The sequence below is a fragment of the Mustela erminea genome, chromosome 8 (assembly GCF_009829155.1).
Source record: "Mustela erminea isolate mMusErm1 chromosome 8, mMusErm1.Pri, whole genome shotgun sequence".
NCBI lineage: Eukaryota > Metazoa > Chordata > Mammalia > Carnivora > Mustelidae > Mustela > Mustela erminea.
In genome coordinates, this window is record NC_045621.1 from 39,052,954 (window position 1) to 39,060,177 (window position 7,224).

A 7,224-nucleotide genomic window follows, 5' to 3' on the forward strand; every position below is an offset into this window, starting at 1 on the left:
AATAGCACAGATGTTAACCCTTTGTAGTATTTGTAGCAAATATTTTCACCCAGACTGTGGTTCACTCTTGTTTTTTAGATCTGTGTCTATTTTTTCCCTTTGGAAATTCTTTACTGGCTTTTATGTTTAGAAAGTACTTCTCCTTCCCAAAGTAAACTATTTTCTTTTAGTTTACTTGTGACCTCTCTCTTTTTCTTTTTCTTCTTTGCATTTACCACTTTAAAATCTGGAAGTGAGGGGTGCCCGCATGGCTCAGTTGGTTACGCGTCTGTCTTTAGCTCAGGTCATGGTCTTGGGGCTCTAGGATCAAGCCCCTTGCCAAGAGGCTCCCTGCTTCATGGGGAGTCTGCTCCTCCCTCTCCCTCTGACCCTCCCCACAATTTATGCCCTCTCTCTGTCTCTCAAATAAATAAATAAATAAATAAATAAAATCCTTTAAAAAGTAAAATAAAATCCAGAAGTGAAAGTGAGAAATTTGCCCAAGGTTTTCCAAACACTTAACCAACTGTCCCAGCACCCCTCTATACCAAGGCCTTCCATGCCCCTGCTCTCTGTGTCCTTGAGGGCAGTCTCAGCTACAAGCCAGCCTAAAGGAGCACACACTCCCCCAGGGCCTGCAGTCCCCTGGCCATCAGCACTCCTGCAAAAGCACTAGAAAACAAGTGTGATTTTTGATGTTGTGGAGAAGGTGAGGAGTTTACCCTGGAGAATGCCTCACAAAGAACTTAATAATTCCCTATAGAGATTTCTGTTCTCCTGAGCCTCCCCGACTCTACCCCTGGGGGGCCTGGCCTTACCTCCCTTCTCAGAGCGGCTGCCTTGCTGCCACCTGTAACTTGGCATTCATTTCTCAGGAAGTTCAAAACCCTCTCTCCCTCTCTCCTGCAGAACAACTGGCTGGTCTGGCTCCTGGCCCAAACCCAGCTCTTTCCAAACAAAGATCTTCAGCTAACAGCATCTCCTTAGAAAGCAGGGTAGCAACTGGTTTTTGTCACTTGAGAATTCCTTTGGGGTCTCGGTCCTCACACCATGGGGCTTATTAACCTATTCCTTCCAGACAAATCCAGTGTACGTCTAAGTGGAATTCCCAGACCATCTGCTAATGGAGCTCTAGGGTGCTCCAACTCCTCAGGGTCTTAAACATGCAGGAAGTGGGAGTTCTAGAAGATATGGACTCTGGAGCCCCACCTTGGAGCACCAAAATTCAAAGAGGCTGCCCTGGGAGTGAGGACTGAGCAGCCAGCCAAGGACTCAGACCCCAGGGCCCTTCCCAGGTCCCCAGGGCGGTCTCACTGGCAAGCAGGGTCCATGCGTGCCACCCCCCTCAAGGTGGACGGGATCCTGGGAGACATGTGGGCAGGCAACAGAACTTCGGAAAGCTCCAGGTCCCCACCCCCAGGAGCGGCCACAGGAGTCCGGCATGGCAACAGCCAGAGCAGCGACCATGTGAACAGTGCCATCACAGGTGTACAGAGCAGGTGGCAGCCTTAGGGACTCTAAGATAGACGAGAGGACTGGTGCATCCCCCCACCCCGCGTGTGATCTCTCAGGCTTGTGGAGGCAAATTCTGACCTGGACCAGCACAGTGGTTAAGGATCATACAGTGGTTAAGAGCAGAGCCTTATGGGCTTGTCCAGATGGCCTGGCTCCCATCTCAGCTCTACCCCGACCACACTTTCTCCATCTATGAAATGGCATAATGGGGCGGGGCTTAACACTGGCCTGGTTGGGAGGATTAAGTAGTGCAGTGTCTGTACGTGTGCTGAGTAAAGACCCAATACCCAGTCATCACGGTTAGCCGCTCCGTTAGCTTCCTGGGGCTGCTGTCATAAACGACCACGGTTGGGGGCCTCACCACAAGAGAATGCTATTCTCTCACAGTTCCAGAGGACAGAGGTCCGAAATCACAGTGTCTGCAGGGTTACACTCCCCCAAAAACCTAGAGGGTAGAATCCTTCCTTGCCTCTTGCAGCTTCTGGTGATCTTGACTTAGATCACTCCAATCAATGCCTCTGTCTTCATACAGCTGTCTTCCCTGTGCCTGGTCTTCTCCCTTCTCCTTCTCCCATATTATGTCATTGGTATCTGAGGGATTTTTTTTAAGTTTATTTATTTATTTATTTATTTGACAGACAGAGAGAGAGCACAAATAGGGGGAGCAGCAGCAGAGAGAGACAGAGAGGGAGAAGCAGACTCCCCACTGAGCAAGGAGCCCGATGTGGGGCTCGATCCCAGGCAGGTGCTAAACGACTGAGTCACCCAGGTGTCCCTGCACCCAGGGGATTTTAATTTATGGGGGTGATTGAAAGATGACACAGAGAGGCCATTGCCATTGAAAGAATTTATTACACTTCCTGAGAGAAGGGGCCTGACCTGCCACATAAGGCCACATGGGAAACATCAGGGTGGTCAGGAGGCAGAAGACAAGGCATAGGCCAGAGACTTAACTGGAGTTTCTTCCGGAAGGGCAAGGCAAGGCAGGGTAAAGAGTTTAGGAATAGCTGCTTTGAATAATTCCAACAGGCTTTGGGTTCTAGGAGTGGTCTCTAGTTGCTGGTACATGGCCCTGGGGTGACCCAGGGCAGGGGCAATATTGACCTGGTGCATACGAGATAAGAAGGGGGTAGGGGCTCAGGCTTAGCCAGCCCATCTGCCCCAGAAAAGAGAGTTCCTGGCAAGCTGACTTGCAGGAGAGAGAGGTAAATACTCTGGTGGAGAGAGTTTGACCCCGGGATTAACAGAAGCTAAGCAGACTTACAGAGTCTAAGGAAACACAAAACACTTCTCTTATAAAGACACTAGTCATTGGATTTAGGACCTACGTTAATTCTAGATGATCTCAAGACCCTTAATTTAATTATGTCTGCAAAGATCTTCTTTCCAAAGAAGGTAACACTCCCAGGTTCCAGGCGTTAGAATAAGGGTGTATCTTTGGGGGGCCCACAATTCAACCCACTAGAGATGCTAATTAACTAGACTGGCTCGTGGCTCTGTTCCTTAGTGTAGACTCTGGGGAGAAATGGCAGCTTTTGCTTTTTTTGATGAGGCCTGCAGTGTCCTTTCTGTGGTGGTAGCTTTAGCTGAGTGCCAGTGGCAGGGAGGAATCCAAGGAAGGCTGTGAAAAGGACCCTATGGGGTGATTTCTGGACCAGTGTGGGCAGAAGTCCAGGGATGGAAAAATCTGAAGCCGGGTCAGAAGAGAGATGACTTGAGAGCAGTGGCCATGGTAGCCAGGGTGTTCTAGAGAGGTAGAATGGTGGGGCCTCCACAGCTCAGTTCTTGGATGACTTTCAGACTAGAGATGCTCTTCCTTAAGGCAACTTCGGTTGCTAATAACCGAAAGTCCTGGATCAATTTCCTGAAACAACTTGGAAACAAACCATCTCTCATCATAGGAAATCTAGTGGCTAGGTTGGCTGCAGGTAGAGTTTGATCCAGACTTTGTCCTCCTTTCCTACAATCCCAATGATTCCACTACTCTCTATGTAGGGCTTTTTTTTTTTTTTTTTTTTTAAAGGCCAGATCCCCTCATAGTTACAAGAGGCCCAATTAAATGTGATTATGTACAAGAGCAGAGGAGGACTACCTCTTCCTGGGTCTCCTAATGAGCAGAACTCACCTTGCTCTCATGACTCCATTACCAGCATTGCATGAAAGCCTGTGCCTGATCCAGTGACCCCAACAGGAAATAGCTTAGATCATCAGGCATACCCCTAGAGCCGGACTAGGGCCAGACTGTCTCCCCAACTTTGCACCCTCCTTGCTATGGGTGCTCCAAAGAGATAATTCCCATCACCCACATGCTGGTGCAGCAGAGGGTCGAGGGCAAGCCTAAGGTGCTGGGGAGGGGCAGAGGGTATTGCTGCCAGAATCCCCAGGGAGCCTGGCAAAGGCACACTGTGCTGGGGCACACTCCATCCCTCCCCATGTGGGCCAAGTAAATTATTCATTCACTGCAGTAACTACAGGAACATTACTCATGGGGCAGGGGATGGATTTCTCATGAGCGAGGTCTGGGGAATGACCTGGGAATTGGCCACAGGCAGACACCCCCTCCAAGGGAATCTTGGGCTCATTGGGGGAAAAGAGTTCTGGAAAGATCAAATCATCCATGAGCCCAGATGGCAGGCAGACTGCCATCACGGACACGCTGTCCAACCCTCCCGGAGGCTCTGTGCTTCCTGAGAGCTTTACATCCATCGCCTCCTTGCATTCGGGCATCAGTCCTGCGGGGCGCACCCCAGCTGGAACTATGCAGTCAGTACAGACTGCACAGGTTAGGGCTCAGTCCCACAGGACTGCCCCTACTCCAGATGCCAGCAGAAAACGGGTCCCCAGGCCACCTGCACTTCTCCCTGGTCCCCTTGGGTTCACTAGAATGAATCACAGAACTTAGGAAAACATTGTACTCTGGACTACAGTTTAGTACAAAAGATACAAATGAACAGCCAGATGGAGAGGCACATAGGGTGAAGTCGGGAAGGGCCCCGAGGCAGGAGCTTCTGTTCCCCCTACAGAGGTGCCCCCCCACCCCCCACGGATATGTTCACCAGTCCAGAAGCTCTCTTAGTCTCCTGGTTTCTGAGTTTTTATTAAAGTTCCATTGTGCAGGCATGACTGATGAAATCATTGGTCTCTCATGATTAATTCATGCCCCGGGCCCTTTCCACCCCCAGGTCAGGGGCTGGGGCTACCAATTCCAAAGGCTTGGTTTCTCCAGGGACTTGAGACAAGTCCCGTCCCCCAAGCTCTCTAGCCAACTCATTACCACAGACGCAGGTATGGTCAGAAGGGGCTCCTCTTGAATAACACAAGGCACCCCTACCACCAAATTCCACAGGTTTAAGGAGCTCTAGGCCAGGAACACGGGACAAAGAGCAAATTACACCACAGGGGAAGACTTACTATCCACAGTTTACAGATCGAGGGACTGAAGCACTGCGATTTTAAGTGACTTGCCTTTGTTACCCAGCTCAGGACAGCAATAGCAGGATCAGAACCTGGGGGCCCCACTGGGTGCCGCAGAAAGGAACCCTGAGGGCTGTCCACTTCCAAGGGCAGGGCACACAGCCTCCCCTGTTGGGAAAAAATTGTAATCAGATTCAGTAGTTTGCTGGTAAACCACCTGTTCACTAGGAAAACACAAAACCTTGACTGCGGCGCCTGCGTGGCTCAGTTGATTAGGGGTCTGCCTCTGGCTCAGGTCATGATCTTGGGGTCCCTGGGATCAAGCCCCTCATCGAGCCCCCACATCAGGCTCCCTTGCTCAGTGGGGACCTTGTTTCTCCTTCTCCGTCTGTCCCTGCCCCGCAGCTAGTACTCTCTCTTTCTCAAATAAATAAATAAAAACTCTAAATAAATTTTAAAAACCTACCTGATTGGTAGCCACTTTCCATGGTGTCAATAATGCTATGGAGGCTGATTTCCAGCTGCCCACTGACATCACTGAAGGCGGGGCTGAGAAGAAAAGCACTCAGCGGGCAGGGGCAGGTTGATGGCACCCCAGACAGCTGATGGGTTTGGGGATCTCACCAGTTATTCCCAACAAATCTGAGGTTCTGGGGAAGCAGCCCTTCCAGGTCCAGTTCCAACAGCAACAATCCAAGGCAGGCAGAAGTTTCCAGCTATCATGTGACTTTAACGCCCACTCAAGGATGAGCAGAGAGTGAGTGGTCTGTCTGGTTTGATGGGCAGGACTTGCTGAGGCCCGTGTCACTGATGGGGGCCAGTGGACCCAGGACCTCAACTTGTTTGTTGCTTTTTTTAAAAGATTTTATTTATTTATTTATTTATTTGACAGAGATCACAAGTAGGCAGAGAGGCAGGCAGCGAGAGAGGGGGGAAGCAGGCTCCCCGCTGAGCAGAGAGCCCGATGTGGGGCTCGACACAGCACCCTCTCTTGTACCCTAAGGCCACAGCTCCTGTTCTGACAACATTAGAAAGTCCCAAACCCCCAACCTCAGCCTATACTCACCTCAGTCCCCACCTCCACTTCTGGTTAAGCTTACCCTTCTAGAACCCAGGGATCTCTCATTCTTCGTAACTTAGCTATGTAGTTAGTCTATCCTGAACAGTACTTAATCCGGCATTTCTTTGTGTTTGAAGGGTGAGTGTGTGAGTTTGTATGGGCTGGGATAACAGACTTCCCACTCACTGAGCTCACCCTATCACTCAGGGTGATTTTCCTTTTTATTATTTACTTATTTAATTCTTTTTTTTTTTTTTAAGATTTCATTCACTTTATTTAGAAAGAGCATGTGAGTGGGGAGAGGAGCAGAAAGAGAATGAGAAAAATCACAAGTAGACTCTACACTGAGCACAGAGCGCAAGGGGGTGGGGGACTCAATCCCATGACCCTGACATCATGACCTTAACCTAAATCAAGAGTCAGACACTTAACAGCCTGAGCCACCCGGGGGCCCCTTTAATTCTTTCTTCTGTGTATTTTCTGATTTTGTTACAGTAATTGGAATAGCTGCTGGCCAAGTCGCTCTGTTTCCTATCAGCTTGTCCCCAGTGGACTTTCTTCTACATGTCTGTGACTGCACAGTGGATCTCGTCTCTTTTTCCCACCCAGCATCCAACGGCCTTCTTTTGGTCACAGCACTCCAAAATCCTTGGGACCCACTCAAGTAACCCTTAAAGGCCTTTTGTGTCAGTGAGGCTGATCCCACGCTCCCACCCCAGGCCTGACCAACCAGGATGTGGTCCCCGGGCTATAGAGATGGCTTCAGAGAAGGGCCCAGGAGCCCACAAGGCTCAGGCCCGAGGCTTGCCGGGACTACAAACCAGCAGTATCACCGCGCAGTCCCAGAGTCACCGGGACCCTGAGTGTGGACAACATCTTCTACAAATCCATCCCCGGCCAAGAGAGGGAGAGAGAGAAGACTGAATCTTGACATTGCCGCTGAGCCCTGCTGTAGGGAAGTTCTCCTTAGACTTTACAGTTTCCTGGGAACAACAGATTGCTTTTTCATTATTATATTGAACTTAAGCCGACAGTCTGAGCTGGGTTCCTTCATTCATTTTCTAGACATTACCTGCAAAAATAAAACCTGAATAGCTGGGGTGTTTGGGTAGCTCAGTGTGTTAAGCCTCTGCCTTCTGCTCAGGTCATGATCTCAGGGTCCTGGGATCGAGCCCCATATTGGGCTCTCTGCTCAGCAGGGAGTCTGCTTCCCCCCTCTCTCTCTGCCTGCCTCTCTGCCTACTTGTGATCTCTCT

The 7,224-nt window shown here is 50.1% G+C and overlaps 1 long non-coding RNA gene across 1 annotated transcript; it reads right to left on the minus strand.

The window, feature by feature from the left end:
* Nucleotides 1-4,965: 4,965 nt before the first annotated feature.
* Nucleotides 4,966-5,757, minus strand: LOC116597215. The gene is made up of 3 exons (XR_004288500.1): nucleotides 5,533-5,757; nucleotides 5,375-5,457; nucleotides 4,966-5,076 (listed from the first exon to the last, which is right to left on the minus strand). It is a non-coding gene; the product is annotated as an uncharacterized LOC116597215 (long non-coding RNA).
* Between the last annotated feature and the right edge of the window lie 1,467 nt (nucleotides 5,758-7,224).